At 46.6% G+C, this 21,714-nt stretch overlaps 1 protein-coding gene across 5 annotated transcripts in view; it reads right to left on the reverse strand.

The window, feature by feature from the left end:
- Window positions 1–21,714, reverse strand: part of HTR2C (5-hydroxytryptamine receptor 2C) — a 435,189-nt gene that overhangs the window by 347,993 nt on the left and 65,482 nt on the right. The window contains exons 2-3 of one of the 5 annotated variants that reach the window (XM_038416392.2): window positions 15,517–15,722; window positions 11,969–12,013 (exon numbers count right to left, since the gene is read on the reverse strand). The exons of 3 other annotated variants lie outside the window; for them this stretch is intronic. The gene's annotated coding sequence lies outside the window, so the exon portion shown is untranslated. The remainder of the gene's footprint in view (window positions 1–11,968; window positions 12,014–15,516; window positions 15,723–21,714) is intronic. One more of the 5 variants, XM_043492300.1, reaches the window with a different exon arrangement.

The following is a 21,714-nucleotide window of genomic DNA, read 5'->3' on the forward strand; positions in this document are numbered from 1 at the left end:
AGCTAGAGTCATAGAATTTCCAGCCCTACAATAATTAAGTAGAGCAGGAATTAAATGGCAAAACACAGGATTTTAAAATGAACACATGACTGCTGGTTTATTCCTGGATAACTAGAGCAATTTAACATAATTTTGCGGGGGGGGGAGGGTTGCAGGGAAGCGAGACGGGGGTTTAGGTCCCAATCCTGAAGCCCTTATTCATGTGATTTTGTTGATTTCAAAGGGACTATTCACATAAGACCTAAATGTTTTAATTTCAAAGGAATCCAAGAAGACATATAGCTAAGTGGGCCCTCCATCATGCCACAAGGAGATACTTTCTAGCTATGCATTAGTGGCATTTCAATGAAGTGTCACATTTACTCAGTAGACCATTGCATCAGTTATGGCGGTTACAGAAGTTATTATTTGTATTGCAATAATACCTACAGGTACCGGTCAGGGTATCCGCACTCCATTGTGCACAGTGTTATATAGAAACACAGTGAAAAGACAGGCCTGGTCTCAGCCGCTCACAGGTAACATGACAATGAGCATTCAACACTGTAAAACCTAGAACACATGAGAGCAACTCGATACTTCCAAAGAAACCCACATCGGATAGGAAATATTGATAGACCACATTCTGGGTTGAGGGAAAAATCCTCCCAGAACATCCTAATTATCTAAATTTAAAATGTGCTTTAAAATCTCAATGATGAGCATTCCCATACTGGTAAAATGGGCACAGAGTAGGTATGTGCAATGGTAAAATTCTGCTTAGTTATCCTAATGTAAATCTGGAAGAGGTCATCTGACTTCAGTGGAATTACTCCAGATTCCCTCTTCGCCCTATCTCCACCTCCCCAACAAAACCATTCGGCCCTGAATTTCATACAAAACACAGCCTAGACTCTCATTCTTTGCATACCCTTCATCTCCATTAACTTCAAGGAAAGTTTTGAATGAGCAGACCCATAACTTGTATTCTCCATGAAGAATGCTTTCAAAATAACACCATTATTCTTTGTATGTGAGTTATTTTTTCTCAAAAAACGTCTTGCTATTGTTACTTAGGTCTTAATATAAAAACGGACGTTTAAAAGTTTCTATAAAATATTTTCTATGCATGAAGCATTTTTTTAAAAAATAGAAAGTCACTATTTGACTAGCTACTGAGAAGTAAGCTCCAGCAGCACAAACCCCATAAAATGACATCTGTGTGCATTAATTATACTCTCTTTATATTCACAAAATAGCGTTGCCCTCCTCTTGGCGCAAGCAGTTAGCCAATATTCAGGGTATTGCCAGGTTGTTTCCATTAGGAGGAGAAAGTAATTATATGAATCAGATATTTCTTTGTGCAATCTTGTTTATTTACAAAGAATGTCCACAAATTTCCATTTCCATGAACACAATAGGAGCACACAGAAGCAGACAGCTTCCTTCATCAGAAATCCAAATGTGCCTTTCCAGCCAGTCCTGGGCCCAAAAGAAGCAGTCTCTCAGCTTTGTCCCAGAGTCATGCTCATGCTGCTTCTCCTCCTCCTCTCCCACCCCCCATCCTATACCTGTAACAAAGCCATCCCCTAGCCCAGAGGTTCTCAACCAGGAGTACACAGAGGTCTTCTGGGGGTACATCAACTCATCTAGATATTTGCCTAGTTTTACATAAAAAGCACTAGCAAAGTCAGTACAAACTAGAATTTCATATAGTGACTTTATACTGCTCTATATACTTTGCACTGAAATGTAAGTACAATATTTATATGCCAATAGATTTTTTTTTTTAAGTATATGGTCAAAATGAGAAAGTCAGCTATTTTTCAATAGTGGTGTGCTGTGACACTTCTGTATTTTTATGTCTGATTTTGTAAGCAAGCAGTTTTTAAGTGAGGTGAAACTTGGGGTACACAAAACAAATCAACTCCTAGAAGGAACTGAGAGCCCCTGTGTGTCTGAGCTAGTCCCAGCAAAACGTCTCAGATCACAGGGCTTAACACTGCTCAGGCTCTGCCATGCAGTCCAATACCTTGGGCAGTAGGGTCTATTGTATCCAGCTTTCACTCCATAAAGAGGTTTAATTGCTCCTCCTATTTAGCCTGAAAAAGGGGTTGTTAGCACACCCATCAATTTTATCCAGGTCTGTGATTAATCTACAGATCAAAGACCTGCTTGATGGCGACCATTAGCACATTTCAGTCTAACAATAGATTTGAAATTTAGGAATGTAAAATATGCATTTTATACATGGTATGTTTAATTATTTCATCTTGATTTACTTCTCAGGATATGGAAAGGAAAGAGGCAAAAGGCCAGAGTGAGTGTATATTGTATAGTAGGCTCAGAGAGTAACTTTATCCATGCAGAAAGGAGATGGAGGGGAAAGTACTGTACTGGCAGTCTTGCATTAGCAATGCTTCAGCAAGTGGGAAAAGGTTGAAAGAAAGAGACACTCAAATTAATAACTATCTACAGAGGCATAAACTAGCTAGGGTAGCTGTCAGAGATGTACCAGAACAAAGCGATACCACACACTGATAGCCGGAGAATGCAGTAAATAGAAACACTTCAGCGAACAGTGGCTGACTTTAAATTGCCATAAAGGCTCAATACAAGAAAGCAAAATGGATCTCTTGCACCAAGGCAGAGGAGTTATTACTCAGCAATAGTTAAATAAAGGGAGACTAGAAAGTTCAATGAGGAATTATTTTTCTAAATTCTCACACAAAATGAAAAACTGGGTGTGGCAGAATTGGCGGCATCTCCAAGTGCCTTATATTGTCCTGCTTTAAGATGCTGATCCAAAGCCCATTTAAGCTAATGACCCTTGCACTGACATTTCAGTCTAACAATAGATTTGAAATTTAGGAATGTAAAATATGCATTTATACATGGTATGTTTAATTATTTCATCTTGATTTACTTCTCAGGATATGGAAAGGAAAGAGGCAAAAGGCCAGAGTGAGTGTAATTTTCTATTCTATTCTATCTCGGTTCTTCTGTCATGCTCATCATCGCTGTCTCTGAGCTCTGCATGTGCCGCAGCACATAGGCACATCCCATACTTGGAAACCCAAGTCAGCAGAGGAATGTTTGTGCCAGTTCATACAGCAGCTTCGACCCCAAACTTGGCTTTGCCTCCAGCATTTATAATGGTTAAATATATAAAAAAGTGTTTTTAATTTATAAAGGGGGGTCGCACTCAGAGGCTTGCTATGTGAAAGGGGTCACCAGTACAGAAGTTTGAGAATCACTGTTATATATCAATAAAACTTCTGCAGTGGATTGTATTGCACATTTATGAATAGCAAAGGACCTTCCCACCCATCGTTAAAAGTATTGTGGAGCAAAGCTAATATAAAACTAAATTTCTGCCCGTCTCTCACGCTCTCTCTCTCTCTCATATCACTGTTTTTTCCACTTCAGATAAAATGTTTTATCTACGTTAGAAAATACATGAAGGATTTGATCCTGCCTTCCATGGGCGCATTGAAATCAACGGGACTTTTGGATGCCTAAGAAAGGCAGATATCCTCTCTGATATGGATACCTTGATATTGATTATCATAGAGTAGATTTTTGTTTATGAGAGATGTTAGAGAAAAGATGTTGCCTGGTTTTAAAAATATGGTTTTAGCTAAAATGAGAAATGGGATTATAGGATGCTTTCTGGAAAACGATGTTGGATTAAGAAATGAGTGTATTTATACATGAAACTGCAGAGCTGATATGTTCACAGAACGTTTTATGGAGGAACTGAATCTAGATATAAATTAACTCTAAATAGCATTTTAACGCTGATTAGTAGGGCCCTACCAAAATCACAGCTGTGAAAAATGCATCAAAGACCTTGAAAACTGGTCTTTTGTGTACTTTTACCCTATACTATACTGATTTCACAGGGGAGTCTAGTGTTTCTCAAACTGGGGGTCCCGACCCAGGGGGAGGTTGTGGGGGGTGTTGCACGGTTTTTGTGGGGGGTCGCAGTATTAGTTCTGCGCTGCCTTCAGGGAGGGGTGACCAGAGAGCAGCAGCTGCTGGCCAAATGCCCAGCTCTTGTGGCAGCACCCCACCAGTGGCAGCACAAAAGTAAGGGTGGCAATACCATATGATGCCGCCCTTGCTTCTGCGCTGCTGCCTTCAGAGCTGGGCAGCCGGAGTGTGGCGGCTGCTGGCCGAGGGCCCAGCTCTGAGGGCAGAAGCACAGAAGTAGGGGTGGCAATATCGCGACCCCCCTATAATGGCCTTGTGACCCTCCCCACAGGCCCTTTTTGGGTCAGGAACCCTACCGTTACAACACCGTGAAATTTAAGATTTAAATATCTGAAATCATTAAATTTACAATTATTTAAATTCTATGACCATGAAATTGACTCAAATGGACCACGAATTTTGTAGGGCCCTACTGATTAGAAGTAAAACAATCCATACGGTTTCAGTGAAAGGAGAGGGGAAAACAGGTAAAGTTACCCTTGTGAGTCACTGTAACTTCCAGTATCAGTTGCAATTAAAAATGCAGAACGTGCAGCAGTACGTGCAAGGGAAGTGCCTTCACTGCATGCCAGAAGGATAATAAGAGGTGTTAAATGCTTTAGTATGTTAGATGCTCGATCCTGCAAGGTGCTGGGCACTCTGGGCCAATCCAGCAGCATGTGTTTGACGTCGGGCACTTGAGTAGTCCGTTGATTTCAATGGGCACTCGAGGGCTTGACGTTGGACACATGCTTTGCTGAGTGGCCCGGAGTGCTCAGCACTTTGCAGGATTGAGCCTTATCCCAGACCCTCTGCACAGTGCCCAGCCCAGGTATCATGGCAGGGCCTGGAGCAGGAAGAAGGGGAGGAGGAACCCCCCAAACGCCAAACAGCAGGAATGGGGCCTCCATAGCCGGTATGTCAGCGTGAGAAGTAGAGTTCACTCTGTGATCCTAGTTGCCACCCTGTTGGCAAGAGCGGAGGACGCGGGGCTGTGCAGTGGTTCTGGGGCCGTGTCCAGAAGACTGGGCAGAAACTGAGACAAAGGGCCTAATTTTAGTCCCTGCACTAAGTATGAGTAAATAGGCTTGGCACAGGCCGGGGGTGGGGTTGCGGGGGACGGACGGCACGTTCAGGGGGCACATTCAGTGCTGTCAGGGAATGGACACCTCCTCCTAGGCTGCAAAGCAGCCTCTCGATGGTGTTCACTGCATCTGCATAGCCCCAGGTCTCCCAGCCAATCACACTACCCACGTCTTACCCAGGAGCCCTTGCAGCCTCCCTCGTGCTGCAGAACTTCATTGGTTCTGCTGCCTGTCAGGATTCCCCTGACATGGAGGTGGGGGGTAGGGTTTGTCTATAGAAAAAAGTCTTTTATTAATGTACCCATATGGGGTAGGAATGACTTGAGGATTAAACTAGACAGAGGCCCGGGATGGATTACAAAACATACAAAGGTAGATGGTAGTTTCCAGTTGAGAACCCCTAAACCTACCCAGAGCACTCTTCATTCTTTTTACTTAATTTTAAGTAAACTTTTACGTCTATTGTATTAAAATGAGAACCACAAAAAGCTGCAATTTTGGCACATTTACCCCTCAGTTTTGCCTGTGGGTAAGATTTCAGAAGCCCCAACTTTACTTCTGCAGTGATCACCAACATTTCCTAATCTTTCCATGTTTAGATTTCATCACCCAATGCCAACCCTTTCTTGTCCGGGCACAGTGCTCCTCGCCCTGGGAAAACTGGGGTTAGGTAAAGGGCTGGCTCATTATCATCTTCAGAATTCTAAAATAGCAGCAAGTCCCTTTTTGGTCAACTAGCATTTCTTGCCATTACTTTTTATTGTAATTCCTTCATCATCCACATCTGCACAACCAACTGGAGCTCCTGTGGCAGACGGTTGGTTACATCTTCTCATAATCTAATATGGCATCCCAAATGGAGCTGACTTTAGCAGGAACTGGTCTTATTCTTTTGATCCCTAGGTTATTAGTTATACAAAAGAGGAGAAAGAGCCTGATTCTGATCTCACACCAGTTTGACAGCAGTGTAATAATTTTGCTTATCTCAGTGAAGACACTTCTGATATGCACCAGAGTAGATGTAATCAGAATCAGGCCCCAAAAGCTTGCTCCTTCACCCATTTACTTCACCAGAAGTAGGATGCAGCCCAAAGACACAAAGGAGGAAAAAGAATGTGGAAGTACAACTGTCTGCACAACTTCACACAATTCTGTGTGGAAGTGGTGTGAACCCCTATTCTTGCCTCACTTACACCAGTTTTAGCCTGCTAGAAAACCACTGACTTCAGTGGATATACTCGAGTCACACCACTGCTAGTGAACTCAGAATCACTCCCCCTACAGCTGGGGTTCTCAACTGGAAACTACCATTTACCTATGTATGTTTTGTAATCCATCCCGGGCCTCTGTCTAGTTTACTCCTCAAGTCATTCCTACCCCATATAGGTACATTAATAAAAGACTTTTTTCTATAGTTAAGCCTGATCAGACAGTTCCATGTTTATATTAGATTTTACTTTCAAACTTTTAATACTCCTAAACGAATACAGATGAAGGTACCATGGAAATAATTCTATTAAGCACCAACTTATTACACAAGCCTTCTGAATAATCCATGGGTAGAAGACACCTGGAGAAAAAGCCCGGTTTTCTAGTCCCTGAAAATTACGTTTATAGAGGACTTCTTTACATTTTCTATGATGGTCTGTTACAGTCATCTATTGAGGTACAGCATTTATTATCCATTTGCACAGTGCCTAGCACCGTGGGGTCAACCTGATGGAGGCTTTTAGGTGCCAGTACAATTTAAGTATTAAATCAATAATAAGGCCTTCATCACCATAGTACCCAAGCACACTCCAAGTATTTAAAAAGAGAAACAATAAACCCCTCTTCCTGCCCAGTCAGTCTGAGAAAGACCTGGACTAGTTTATAGTGCTTGGGTTGTGTGTATGTGAAGAACGTATCAACACACTCCACAGTAAACAAAAACAAAAAACACCCCCGGGGGGGAGGGGATTGGATGTATTTGGTTCTGAAATTGGGTGGCAGCCATAGTCTCTTGCAGGAGTGATTCCATGATCCAGCTCTGTCTCCACACTGGCGAGTCTCCCCCATTGATTTAAGTGTTCAGGTGGAACACAGCAGTTCTGGGTGGGAGCGGGAGGAGTAGCTAGGGCCAATCTCATTAAGGGTTCTGACTATCAGGCCAGAGTGCTTGAACTGAGTGCTATTTAATGGGAAGCCAGGGCAGAGAGCAAAAAGCAAAAGAAGGGGAGGCCTGGCAGTAGACCCTGGGCACAGGAAGGGACTATGAAGTCTATAAAGATTGTAAAAAGAACATGAGTACTTGTGGCACCTTAGAGACTAACACATTTATTTGAGCATAAGCTTTTGTGAGCTCAAAGAAATGTGTTAGTCTCTAAGGTGCCACAAGTACTCCTGTTCTTTTTGTGGATACAGACTAACACGGCTGCTACTCTGAAACCTATAAAGATTGTGTGGCTGTAGCAAGGCACAGCTGGGCCCCTCTTACTTCTACCCCTGATGCCCTCACAAACCAGTCAGGGATGCCTCAGGCTGATGCAAATCACCAGTGCACTTTATTTGTAGCTATTTCCTGCCACCACCTTCCTATCTGTATACAGATTTGTTTCACAGCCAGGCTTTACAAGTAGCAGACCAGAGCCAACCGTCCCTCTCTGCCTCTGGCCTCTCCCTTTCTCTTCCTCCTGTCCCCCCCCCCCATCCCTTTTATAGCCCCTGGCTAATTAGGCAGGCAACCATAGCTAGTTGCCAGGCAGGCGTAGGCGTATTCAGCCAGCTCCCACCTACTCCCCTTAACTGGGGCTGGCATGGCAGGGGGCTGGCTAAGCACTCCTTGCCCAGCACCCTGTCACAGTGGCATTGAGGTGGCAATGGACTGTTGTGTTCAATACAAAAAATCTGAAGGGACTGATTCTGGGGCTGTTGGGAGCTTTATTGGATGTACCAGCTGAGTCAGGGAGAGCTGGTGTTGACATCCGAACATCCCAGGGGACTCTGAGGGAGAGGCCTACGCCTTGCCACAATTGCGACCCCTGGCCAGGGGTTAAGTCTCAAAGGCTGATTCTATCTTATTTCCAGAAGCTCAGTCTTCACATGCATTTGCATGAGAGGAATTCTGAAGATTCAGGTAAAGGCAGGCTAGAGCGGACAGCCCTGTGAGAAGGAATTAGAGAATGAACTCGCACCCCTGCGGCACACAGAACAGGCTCTAGAGATAACCAAGCCTGTCTCCAGTCAGTCAGTCAACAGTTAAACAGTGCCTGCAGTTAAACTCTTCCAACTGTGCGCTGCTAATAGCCTCTCTTTCTGTGACAGTGTCATGCTCTAAAGAACTTTGCTTTGGGAGCTAATAAAGGAACTGCAGTTTAACTATTTACTTGGTTTTTACATCCGGAAAGAACCTGCAACAACATAAACCCGCAACTTAACCAGTAATTGCCAAGAAGCCCAACGCAGAGATGCAATCCTTCAGTTTTGTGGCTGCCCAGGAGTTAAACAGAATTGGCAACCACCAAAACACTTGTAATCTATTATTATGTGCAATGGTCTGCACAGGAGTTAACCTAGTGAGATACAGTCTGTTGAAAACAAACAATCTCCCCAAACATTAGAGGGAATTACATGTCCAGACCCCAGCCCACATATGAATCTCTCAGCTAAGGCAAATGTATGTAATGACTCAAACTGGGAACTTGAATCTGATTGTTTTACACTGCACACAGTGAGTCAATATTATTCTTTATCTAGAATCACCTTTACCTTCCTTGTTTTATTTGGGGGATGAGGAGGCTGCTGGTAGCATCCGCTGTTATTAAAGTTGCCAGACACTTCCCTTTAGAGGAGCCTGTTTTCAGTTGCTTATAACCTTGCCAAACTTTAACTCTTTGGATGGAGTTCTCCATGGTGTGTGTCTGCCCCAAGCTGAATTATTATTATCATAAACTTCAGCCAAAACAATGTAGCCATTACCAACAATGAGGATAGGGGTAAATCTGCTGTCCTGCCCAAGTAAAAAGTTTCCAGTAACCATTTGTTTGCAAAACTCTAGTACCTCCAGGCTTTGGAGCAGGGATTTGAAGTTGGACAAAGGGGTGACCTTTGTGCCCAGGATGTGCCTGCTCCCATCTCCAAGAAAATCTGCCCAAATATGGCCACTTTATAAGCCATGGGGGTGGGAGGAGAATCACAATTCACACATGCTCAGTAGAAACTTCTTGCATTTTAGCATCTACATTCACAAAGAACCTCCCTTACCTTAGCTCAAGGGAAATGTAAATCTGGCTATGAGAACAAATTTCTTTTTGCTTTTATGCCGTTTCCTCTGTTTTTACTAAACCTTGTCCTCGTTAAGAAATCCACTTTGCATATGGCGAAAGTTTCCTCATCCCATCTCCAAGGGAAAAAGGCACCTGCAACCTCAAGAGAGAGGAGGCCAAAGAGGATCTGGAGCTGAGAAACCCTTTCCCCACCTCCCCCACACCACACTCATCTTCTTGGTCAATAAAACACAGGCAAAGGAGCTCACTCCCTGTGAGGTGTGTTGCAAAAATGGACAGAAACACCTGAGGAGATGCAGCAAGAACAAGGAAGTGAGTTTACTTATTGGTGGAGACAGATAACAAGTAATCACACATTTTGTCTTTCCCATTCCCTCCCTCTCCTCCTTAGCAGTAACCACAATTCGCCTCCCATGTTGTTTCCATCTGCTCTCCATCTATAGCCCCACCAGGGCCCTCTGCCAAGTGGCAAAGCCCCCTGCCCTCTCCCCCCACTGGCTTCTCAGGCACGTATATTCTGCTGTCTCTTCTCATCCACCAGTGCCACCCTCCTGTAGGAGCTTCTCTGGGATCCATGCTGGGTTCTTCTCACCCCGGCCCAACCTCTTGACTCAGCACACCTCCCTCGCTCTGGTTCCCAGCCAAATGGAGATGTTAGGAGCCAGCGTTGGTTGGTCACGCTGGAAGTACAGGCCAGAGGAGAGGATACCTTGCCAGGAGTTACTCTATAGTGGAGTCCCAGCAGCCCAACTCCTTTAGTCCATAGCAACCCTCTGAGTGAGTCCCACAAACCCAGTGAGCAGGTGAAATCCACGTGGGGATTAGCTAATCCCCGAAGGGTCCAATGACTCCTCAGATCCCTTGAAGCACTTATTACTGTAGGAGTCTGATGCGTATTCTCCACAGCTCTGAATGAATCACACCCAGAAATATAGTACTATGCCGGGAATTGTGTAAGTGTAATAGCCTCTCTGTAATCCCAAATCAAGATTTTCAGACCGTCTCCAGTCATGCAGTCCAGCGTCTAATTTGGATTTCATTACAGTCATACCTCAGACGTAGAAATGGAGATATTTCTACTATAGGCACCTTGTATTTTGTTGACACTCCCTGGTTTTGTTCTTTGTCCTTCGACATACTAGCTTTTCTACTGCATGGACCTCAATTTGTGATCTATCTGCTTTAGTACTCTGAAAGGGTCTAAATCTTTCTATACCAGATTGCCAGTTTCTCCCTATTTGCTGTGCTGCTAGTGCAGCACTTGTTATAACTGCGGGTTATATTTCAATATTACCACCCCAAATATTTCCCTCCCTTTCCTCCTTGAAAGAGAGAAAATAAAATATTAGCAGGTCAAAATGCCCAGAAGCAAATTTCAAGACTGTGAACCAACAGAACAATAACCGGTTTTGCATCTATAACTAAGGTTGTACAATATGCGATTGAGTTTTAAAGGAACAGCAGCATTCCATGATTTTTACAAGAACCTTTTGCTCTGTGGATCTTCCCCTCCCCCTCCTCTGCACTCCCCCTCCACATTTTTAACCTTATATTTGGCTTTTTTAAAAAATTGTTAACAAACAGAGAATTCCAATGATTCTGAAGTCACACAAAGTAATTCAAAATGGTGACCACAGCAACAGACAAGTAAGAGTACATTTTCGTTTAAAACGCATAGGACCCAGGAATCATGACTTCTTTGTGATTCCACCGTGATATTTCCACATAGTTTTAGAACCAAGTATATGAAATAAAGATATGACAAATGGTGAGGTACAACAGAATACAATAAGTGACTTCATAGCCATGGTCTGTCAAGAAAGTCAGTGTGTCCATTAGAGATATCAGGTTCTCACCCCTTCTTAAAGCTAAGGCTCGTCTCTAAACTAAATCTCAGAAGCAGCAACTCAGACTTTTAAAATTATCTTCATTTTCTGTGTGTGATTTCACCCTCACTCCTGTTGTGTCATTCAGGCCATATTAACCTCTCAGCAGTTCACATTTGCCTGCCTGGAAGCACTACCTGCTCATTCGTCTAGCTGTCTGTGCTGTCCCTTAGGATTCCTCATCTTGCTTCCAGTTGTAGTTTGGTGCGATTTCTCACAAAACAATTTCTGCATCATCTTGCTGCAGCATTAGGCACATGTTGTTCACTGTGACTGACCTTATTTCTAAGAAAAATAATAGCCTCCAGTTGTTGCAGTGTGACACCATTATAGGAACGACAGATTTATAGAGTATTTTGCTTCCAAAGAAAACTTTACAGATATACGTACTCAGACTCCAAGGCCAGAAGGGACCATTGTGAGATCATCTAGTCTGACCTCCAGTATAACACAGACCACAGAACTTCTGCAAAATAATTCCTGTTTGAACATACACTATCCTGTAGGATTTCATGGGCGTATATGCACACTCTCACTCAATAGGATTATACATAATACACAATATAATGTATACATTGAATTTTATATTTATAAATCAAAATATATGATAAACAATAATACATTGACTTATCATGAACATTTACTTATCCAATTAATGCACGTAAAAAGTGGTCTGATTTGCAATGGTCCTGAGCAGCAGGTCTCATTGGCCTTCAAGTCAGCAACACCTTCCTCCTGAGTGTAGCCATCCTTTTAACAAAAACAACAGAATACATACCTTTCCCTAAGCTTTCTCTCCAAGCCAAACTGTTCCTAGGAGTTCCTGCAATGCAGAAGCTGTGTTAAATGAGATAAACACACTAAATGACCGCCTATGATGGGAAGTTAAGAAATACCTCATTCAGCTGGAACTTCACCAGGCATGTAAGTGCCCAAACTAGAATTTGGCTGGGACATTTAGGAAAATGTCAGGAGATTTTTAATGATGAAAACTGTTCAAGAGTTTAATTGTTATGGCTGATCCCCAGTGTCGCCATGGTGTTTCTATTGCCATACTGAGGCATTGGTTGTTTCCTGACAGAGGAGAATGCCATCTCACTATTACCATTCCCCTCAGCACCTACAGTAGGTTTTATTCAGTGAGGCCTAGCTCTGCTTCACTCAAAAGATCTGACAAGAACAGAGTCCAAATAGATGGTACCAGTGTCTGCCAGTTTCCTTGCATACTAGTAGGAAAATAGCTGCACATACCCAGTGATGAGCTGCCAAAATCTTAACAACTGGTTCCCTATAAAACGTTCTGATTTAAGGGATGTGCCCCAGTATGGTTTTTTTTTGTACGAACAGGGTTACCATACGTCCGTATTTTCCTGGGAGGAATTTTTAAAATTTAAAAATTCTTCCTGGACGGCAATTTAAGAACCAAAAAGTCTGACCTGTCCAGGAAAATACGGATGTATGTTAACACTGCCTAAAGTTCTTTTTTAAAAAGATGGGCCTGAACTAGAAATGAGCTCCATTTCACATGTGTGGGTCCCCGCCACTCCCTGGGGGTGTGCTAGGGTGACCAGATGTCCTGATTTTATAGAGACAGTCCCAATTTTGGGGTCTTTTTCTTATATAGGCTCCTATTACCCCCCCACACTCGCTGTCCTGATTTTTCACACTTGCTGTCTGGTCACCCTAGGGTATACACATGTGTGGGTCCCAGCTGCTCCCTGCCCCCCTCATTGAAGCAGGTGTGTAGGGTTACTGCCCTGGGAACTGCAGTGGATGTGGGGCCAGCTGCAGACAGAGGCATGGAGCAGGGCTATCTGGAGGCAGGGGGTGCAGGGCTGGCTGGAGGCAAGGGGGTGTGGGGCTGGCTGGAGGTAGGGGCTGGCTGCAGGCAGGGCAGGGGGTGCTTGCAGCAGGGGCTGGCTGCGGGCAGAGCAGGAGGTGCGGGGGTGGCTGGAGACGGGGGATGTGGGGGTGGCAGGAAACAGGGGCTTGATGCAGGCAGGGGATGCGGGGGTAGCTGGAGGCAGGGCAGGGGGTGCGGCAGGGGATGGCTGCGGGCAGGGCAGGGGGTGCGGGGGTGGCTGGAGACAGGGGCTGGCTGCGGGCAGGGTGGTGGGTGCGGCAGGGGCTGGCTGCGGGCAGGGGTTCAGGGGGTGGCTGCAGGCAGGGGGTTCGGGAGTGGCTGGAGACAGGGGCTGGTTGCAGGCAGGGCAGGGGCTGCGGGGGTGGCTGGAAGCAGGGGCTGGGTGTGGGCAGGATGGTGGGTGCGGCAGAGGGTGCGGGGGTGACTGGAGGCAGGGCAGGGGGTGGCTGGAGGCAGGGGCTGCTGCGGGCAGGTGGGGGTGCGGGCAGGGCTGGCTGCAGGCAGGGGTTCAGGGGCTGGTGCGGGCACGGGGTGGCTGGAGGCAGGCAGGGGTGGCTGCGGGCAGAGTGGTGGTGCGGCAGGGTTCAGGGGGTGGCTGCAGGCAGGGGGTGGGGGGGGGGGGGGGAGGGGGGGGGGGGGGGGTGGGGGGGGGGGGGGGGGTGGGGGGTGGGGGGGGGGTGGCTGGAGGCAGGGCGGGGGTGGCTGCGGGAGGTGGTGGGTGTGGAGGGGCTGGCTGCGGGGGGCGTCAGGTGGCTGGGTGGGCGGGCAGGGTGGCTGGAGCAGGGCAGGGTGCTGCAGGCAGTTCTGGCTATGGGCAGGGCTGGTGTGCGGCAGGGGCTGGCTGCATCAGGGGTTCAGGTCTGGGTGGGGGGCAGGTGGGTGGCGGGGTGGCGGAGCAGGGCAGGGGTTGGCTGAGGCGGCTGGCTGCGGGCAGGTGGGGGTGCGGCAGTGCTGGCTGCAGGCAGGGTTCAGGGGTGGCTGGCAGGAGCGGGGGTTCGGGAGTGGCTGGGCAGGGCAGGGGTGTCTGCGGCAGGGTGGTGGGTGGCAGCAGGGGCTGGCTGCAGGCAGGGGTTCAGGGGCTGGCAGGCAGGGTGGCTGGAGGCAGGGGCTGGCTATGGCAGGGTGTGGGGTGCACAGGTGCTGGCTGCAGGCAGGGGGTTCAGGGGCTGGGTGCGGGGGTGGCTGGAGACAGGGCTGGAGGCAGGGCAGGGGGTGCGGGGGTGGCTGGAGGCAGGGCAGGGGGTGGCTGGAGACAGGGTTGGAGGCAGGGCAGGGGTGGCGGTGTGGCTGGAGGCAGGGCAGGGGGTGGCTGGAGACAGGGCTGGAGCAGGGCAGGGTGCGGGTGGCTGAAGCAGGCAGGGGGTTCAGGGGCTGGCTGCAGTCAGGGGCTGGAGGCAGGGCAGGAGGTGCGGGGGGGCTGCGGGCAGGGGGTTCGGGGCTGGCTGCAGGCAGGGGCTGGAGGCAGGGCAGGGGGTGTAGGGGGGCTGCGGGCAGGGGGTTCAGGGGCTGGCTGCGGGCAGGAGGTACGGGGGTGGCTGGAGACAGGGGCTGGAGGCAGGGCAGGGGGTTCAGGGACTGGCTGCGGGCAGGGTGCTGGGTGCTCACGGGAAGAGCAGCAGGACGCAGCCCCGGCCCAGCAGAGCAGCCGGGGACCCACCAGGCAGCATCGGGAGCCCCTGGGCCAGGGGAACAGCAGCAGCACCAGGGCTCGTGTCCAGGGCCAGGGGCAGCCCACGTGGCTCCCACAGCGCAGCCCCCCCAGCAGCCGAAGGAGGAATTACATCACTTCCCGGCCAGAGCCCATCAAAGCCTCAGCGCCCTGCAGGGAAGCGGGTTAACAACCGGTTCTAAAACGGCTTCAAAATTTAACAACCGGTTCGCGCGGACCGGTGCAAACCGGCTCCAGCTCCCCACTGCACATACCCCTGTAGGTGGGCTACAAGTGAGGCTACAATTCTTGACAGGCATCCATTTTTCCAATCCCAATATTCTATTGAATTTGCTTGAATGCCCTTTTAATAGCACAATTTAGTTTTGCACATGCAAAGTGAGATAAATGCTACTGAACAGATTCCATAAGCAAACTCTCAAAAATTTGGTGCATACTTTCCTACTCCATTCCCCCTGAAAATTAGCATTTAAATGTATATGCATACTTTATACCGGAACACAATTGAGGTGCACAGATAAGTGAAGATTTTGCATGCACAAACACTGTGAGCTTAAGATTCAAATGTCCATTTTGCTGTTTTTAATATATGTGCAAAGCTCTAGCCATCCATCCAGTAGTGAGCTAGAGCTGGTTCGCACCGGTTCGCATGAACCGGTTGTTAAATTTTGAAGTCAGTTGTTAAAGGGGTGGGCAAACTGTGGCCTGCGGGCCACATGCAGCCCGCGGGACCGTCCTTTGCGTCCCGCCTGAGCTCTCAGCTGGGGGAAGTTCCCTGAGAATTTTTACTTACCCAGCGGCACTCCGGGCCTTCGGCGGCACTTTGGTGGCAGGTTTTTCACTCGCTCCGGGTCTTTGGCGGCAGGTCCTTCAGTGCCCGAAGACCCGGAGCGACTGAAGGAACTGGTTCTTCAGCTTCTGGCAGCTCATCACCGCATCCATCCAATCCATTTACAGATTAGTAATGCCTCTTCGACCATTTAGGACCTGATAGTGCTCCTGTTGAAGCAGAGCACAAAAAAGGGCCTTTTGAATTACTTTACAAGAGCTTATGGCTCCTAGGGTTTATTTCTGATTTTTATATAATGGGGAAACTATTTTTCTGGCTGCCTCACTGTCTCTCTGTCCTGCTTCTGAGTCAAACCAACCACCCCAGACCAAATTACTGGTACAGAGGAGGACATCAGGCATTTGACCTTTCAGCACTTATCACTTATTTCAAGCTGAACTGCTAGTTGTGTGCAGAGCACCATAAAGACACTTTTGCTTTAGCACTAAAGTATACAGGGCTCATTTGAAATTAATTGGGAAGGTGCTCGGATACTACAGGGATGGGTGGCCGTGTAAAACCATGAGCTGGATAGTTTCATGATCCTGTGTGTAACTGTAAAGTGTAATTTAGCATGTGAGGTTTTCATATTCATCTGTACACTAACCCTCTCCAATTTGGAATTTTTAATTGTGACAGCTACTAATCCTTAGTCGTTTCTAGCATTGTGGTATCTGACAGACCTTTACCTCAGGTGCCCCAGGAAACCAACATTTCTCCTTTCATTTCATTTGTCACTCGCATTTTTCAGAATGTCAAACTATTAAATCCAACACTTTGGCACTTGGCTCATTTCTCCCCCAGCTAGTTTGACGCCTGAATACAAACCACTTCCCTGCCCCCTCAAATCAAACTCCCTCTGGTTGTGTTCTTCTATGCATCTATGTTCGATTCGTCCACTCCCTGAGGAAGCTTCTCAGGCCCAGTTTTGTCCACAAACACCTCACTTATCTTGCTTGTCTCTCTCCTCTCTCTGTAGCTAAGATAATGCTCTCAGCATACGTATGAGCGTTAGCACCTCTAGTCCCCACTACGGCACTTAGACATTTTCTTTGTGATTAAACATTTCAATTGCGGCAGCCCCTACAGACCAGCCAAGGGCTAGTGTCATACACACAAGCAGGCCCCCATTGTGCCATGTGTCACACAATCCCAACCCCAAAGAGCTGTCAATCTTACAGACAAGACATCATTAGTAAACAGGACACACAAGCAAGAGGCGAAGTAGATCAGACAGGGTAACAAAAGTAACACCACATGCGTAACCCTTAGCCAATGAAGGACAGTACTCATGACTCACCACCTGTCCCTTCTTGCTCTTTGTCAAAGGGCCGAGTCTCTAGCTCGCTTTACATCGGAACACTGTTCTCTGTCTGTTTTAAGCAACAATCATCATCATACGCCTGGAGAGATTAGTACAGGAAGAATGCAAAGCACATCGATATGGGCTAAGCATCTCTCGGGGCAGACTTAGCAATGTTTGAAGAGTGTACGTAGAGAGGACGGAGAGAGATTTAGGACACAAAAGAGATGGAAGAAATGGAATAAAATTAATAAAAGGAAGATTCAGGCTGAATACCAGGAAAGTCATCCTGATCTCAAGGTAAGTCTCCCAAGGGAAATGGTGAAATAATCTCCCTATTTAAACGGCGAGTGTACAAAGCACTAGCAAAGCGATGTAGCACTCACAAATTAGCAGGAGATGGACTAGAGCAGTGGTTCTCAACCAGGGGTACATGTACCTGTGGGGGTACACAGAGCTCTGCCAGGGGGTACATCAACTCCTCTAGATATTTGCCTAGATTTACAATAGGCTACAGAAAAAGCACTAGCAAAGTCAGTACAAACTAAAATGTAATATGGACAATGACTTGTTTACACTGCTCTGTATACTATACAGTGAAATGGAAGTACAAGATTTATATTTCAATTGACTTATTTTATAATTATATGGTAAAAATGAGAAAGTTACAATTTTTCAAAAATAGCATGCTGTGACACTTATATTTTTAGGTCTGATTTTGTAAGCATGTAGTTTTTAAGTGAGGTGAAACTTGGGGGCATGCAAGACAGACCCAACTCCTCCACAACCTAGCTAGGTTCATCCTTCTCTCAGGACTCTCCTCTGGGATCCCCTGATAAACTCCCAAGCCATAAAACAGAGACATAAATCCACTGTTCCCCTTCTGGGGCTTGACCTTATCCCCCTTTCAACTTCCCCCTGCTTTGGTCCCCAAATGAATGCCTGCCAGGGTTCTCTCCTTGGAGGTCCAGTTCCTGTCCTTTGGTCAGGGTTTCCCACCAGAGTCTGCTACGTCACTCCTGGCCTCCTGCCAGATGTCTCTAATCAGGACAGGATCCCCGAGCAAACTCTCCCCCGTCTCACCACTCTAATCCCACAGAGTGAGGGTAAAGTTTCTCCCTAAGCCTCCTTCTGCTCCAAACATCCTCTGTTTAAACTCATCACCCAGCTCCTCTCCCAGTTGTGACTCATCTTGAATAAAGCCTGGCCCACCTTCCAGGTGCAGTATTTAGCCTTCCTGGCCTCTCAGCCCCACATTAACTATTTCAGAGCCTAGGCAGGGTACACTCCCAATCACAGTTGGGGTCCCTCTGCACAGGGGTGAATTTCTCCCTTTATGCGTCTACTGTACTTATCTGCGAACTGACCTTCCTGCCTGAGGATATGGGGAAAGCCATGGATGTGATTGATATCTCTTGGCTTTAGCAATGCTTTTGATATGGTCTCCCACAGTATTCTTGCCAGAAAGTTAAAGAAGTATGGGCTGGATGAATGGACTATAAGGTGGATAGAAAGCTGGCTAGATTGTTGGGCTCAACGGGTAGTGATCAATGGCTCCATGTCTAGTGGGCAGTCGGTATCAAGTGGAGTGCCCCAGGGGTCAGTCTTGGGGCTGGTTTTGTTCAACATCTTCATGAATGATCTGAATGATGGGATGAATTGTACCTTAAGCAAGTTCGCAGGAGGAGAGGTAGATAAGCTGGAGGGTAGGGATAGGATCCAGAGTGACCTAGACAAATTGAGGATTGGGCCAAACAAAGATGATAAGGTCCAAGAAGGACTAGTGCAGAGTCCAGCACTTAGGACGGAAGAATCCCATGCACGGCTACAGACGAGGGACCGAATGGCTCGGCAGCAGTTCTGCAGAAAAGAATCTAGGGGTTACAGTGGATGAGAAGCTGGATACGAGTCAACAGTGTGCCCTTGTTGCCAAGAAGGCCAATGGCATTTTGGGACGTATAAGTAGGAGCATTGCCAGCAGATCAAGGGAAGTGATTATTCCCCTCTATTCGGCACTGGTGAGGCCACATCTGGAGTACTGTGTCAGTTTTGCCCCCGTCCCCCGCACCCACTACAGAAAGGATGTGGACAAATTGGAGATAGTCCAGCGGAGGCAACAAAAATGATTAGAGGGCTGGGGCACATGATGTACGAGGACATGCTGAGGGAACTGGGTTTATTTTGTCTGCAGAAGAGAAGAAGAATGAGGGGGGATTTGGTAGCTGCTTTCAACTACCTGAAGGGGGGTTCCAAAGAGAATGGAGCTCGGCTGTTCTCAGTGGTGGCAGATGACACAACAAGGAGCAATGGTCTCAAGTTGCAGGGGGGGAGGTCTAGGTTGGATATTAGGAAACACTATTTCAGTAGGAGGGTAGTGAAGCACTGGAATGGGTTACCTAAGGAGGTGGTGAAATCTTCTTCCTTAGAGGTTTTTAAGGCCCAGCTTGACAAGGCCCTGGCTGGGATAATTTAATTGGGGTTGGACTAGATGACCTCCTGAGAGCTCTTCAAACCATAATCTTCTGTGACTCTATAATTCTATGATTCTATGCTGTCTATTTCTTGAAAACTAGTATTTAACAAATGGGAACCCATGTTACTAACCTAACATCATTCTGAAGTCACAATGCACAAATATGCTTCTTTGAATTTCACTTCCTTTCTAGAAATGTTTCTGCTACCCAGATTTGCAACATGGCACCGCACCACCTTGCAATTCACACGTTTGGTTCCTAACCTATTTTCTACATACTACTTGATACTTGCTACACTGCTGTCCAAACAACAAGGATACAAGAAGAGACTTTGTACTGTTAAGGGAAGAGGCCATATGCCATACTAAAACATATCACTACATAAAATATTCCCATTGTTAGCCTTAGTTTCTCCCTGTCAATTTCTTCATTCTAGTTTTTGTTCAGTGCTACAGAAATGTTCTTGTTTCTTCATTTTCCCCTTAATGCTTCCAAGCTTTTGAGGGGCTTTTTCTTACGTTTTTTTCTTATATGTTTGACACTGATCTTCCTGAGTTCCTCTTTCATCATTTTTCTTATGGTCTTAAGCAGATTTTACAAATGCTATTGCATGTTGTTTCTGGCTTTCAAATACCCCTTCATGTCTCTTTCCTTTAGCAGCTGCCTTATCTATTGAAACACAATTCTAGCTTTATCTGACTTCACCGTACCTTCTTTACTGCCATTTCTTTTCATTTGAAATTCATGTTCCATCCTCCTTCTATTCCTTCTTGAAAAGCTACCCATCAGGTTTGGGTCTCCCTGGTCTTCCATTCGCTACAGGATTATATGAACATTTCACAGTGAATTCCCCCCCCACACACGTACACTCTCTGTTCCTTGGCATTGATCAAGGGCCAAATGCTGTTAGTTTTATTACAGTAGCTCTTAGAGGCCCTAATCAGAGATGACAGCCCCATAGGGTTCATCTACACAGCCCATGAAAGTGAGTATCTCAGTCCGGATTGATAGACTTGGGCTTGCACGGCTTGTGCTCATGCTCAAAAAATAGCTGTGTAGACAGCACTTTGCTGTTGTAACTCAGGCTGGAGAGCAGGAGCCACAACATCAAAGTGCTGCCCACACAGCTTCTTTTAGAGCACTCGCGCGAACCCCGCAACCCCAAGTCTGTTGACCTGGGCTAGGAGACTTGCTGCCGCAGCCTGTGTAGACATAGCCAGGTTGATCGGCACCGTACAGACATAATGAGAAAACTGCCCCTACCTCAATGAGCTTACAATATAAATATACTACAAGTAAATCTGGGAGGGAAAGGGGCCACACACGGGAACACTGAGACAATTAAGAGGAGTGTAATCAGCAGACACTCAATAGTGGCTACCTAGCCATCGTGGCAGATGAGTGCTAAGTTGCAGTTGTGTCCTGACAAGTTCCCACTCATTTCAGTGGGAGGCCCCCACCTAAAACCAAAGGTAGCACTTGGCTCATTTAAGTCAATGACGTTCCATTTGCATGGCCCGATGGCTGAATCCGTCTGCTAAGCTCAATATGCCCCTGCTGGAGCAGGGAGATAGCAATTGCTCATGGGCACCAGCAGAAAACTGCTCTCAGCAGAGGGCTCCCAACTAAAACTGGCTGGTGATTGCGGCCTTCGGGGCAGACTGCAGGGCACATTTCCTTAGGCATCAGGGGACTCCATGGGAATGTGGAGTGAATTTACTTTACTGCTCATTGTGGTCAGCACACTGATGGTATGCCATTTGTTTATACAGAGATAAGCATAAGAAAGGGCATTTTGAATCCACTTCTAAACTTTCCCCAGAATCCAGGGGAGAGTAGCTCTGGTTTGGGCCAAACTCTAATGAGTTAAGTCCTGTGGAAATGATGCATCAATTTAAAATCCATTTTTCTAAAGTCATCCATGGGATGACATTAGAAACAGTAGACTGGCTTCTGATAAAGCAGCTGATTTTCATTCTGAGGTGTTGTGGTTCAACGAATTCTTGTCTCTATGTCAAAAAAGTATTGATTTTTCAATCTGTACCAGCAACCCCACAGCCACACAGAACCAATTAGATGGGCATACACGGATGTGGCAAAGCGGAGAGCTATTAAGATCTATGTACAGTGACCGATATTATTGAGAGAAACTCAATCACAGAGAGTGCAGAAGTGATTCAGAGGCACAGAACAATGAGATTTTACAGGCACGTTGCAGTGAGTGCATTAGCTATAGGACAGGACTGGCCCTACCCAAACAAATGACTGTGATGAGAGATACCAATTAGACAATATAGTTTTTCATTTCAATTCAGTCTTTCTGAACCCATCTCCCCAGCAGACGCTCTCATCATAACCCGCTATCCCTGCCCTTCAGGGTGGGAT

This window comes from Dermochelys coriacea, chromosome 9, assembly GCF_009764565.3.
Source record: "Dermochelys coriacea isolate rDerCor1 chromosome 9, rDerCor1.pri.v4, whole genome shotgun sequence".
NCBI classification, from domain to species: Eukaryota; Metazoa; Chordata; order Testudines; family Dermochelyidae; genus Dermochelys; species Dermochelys coriacea.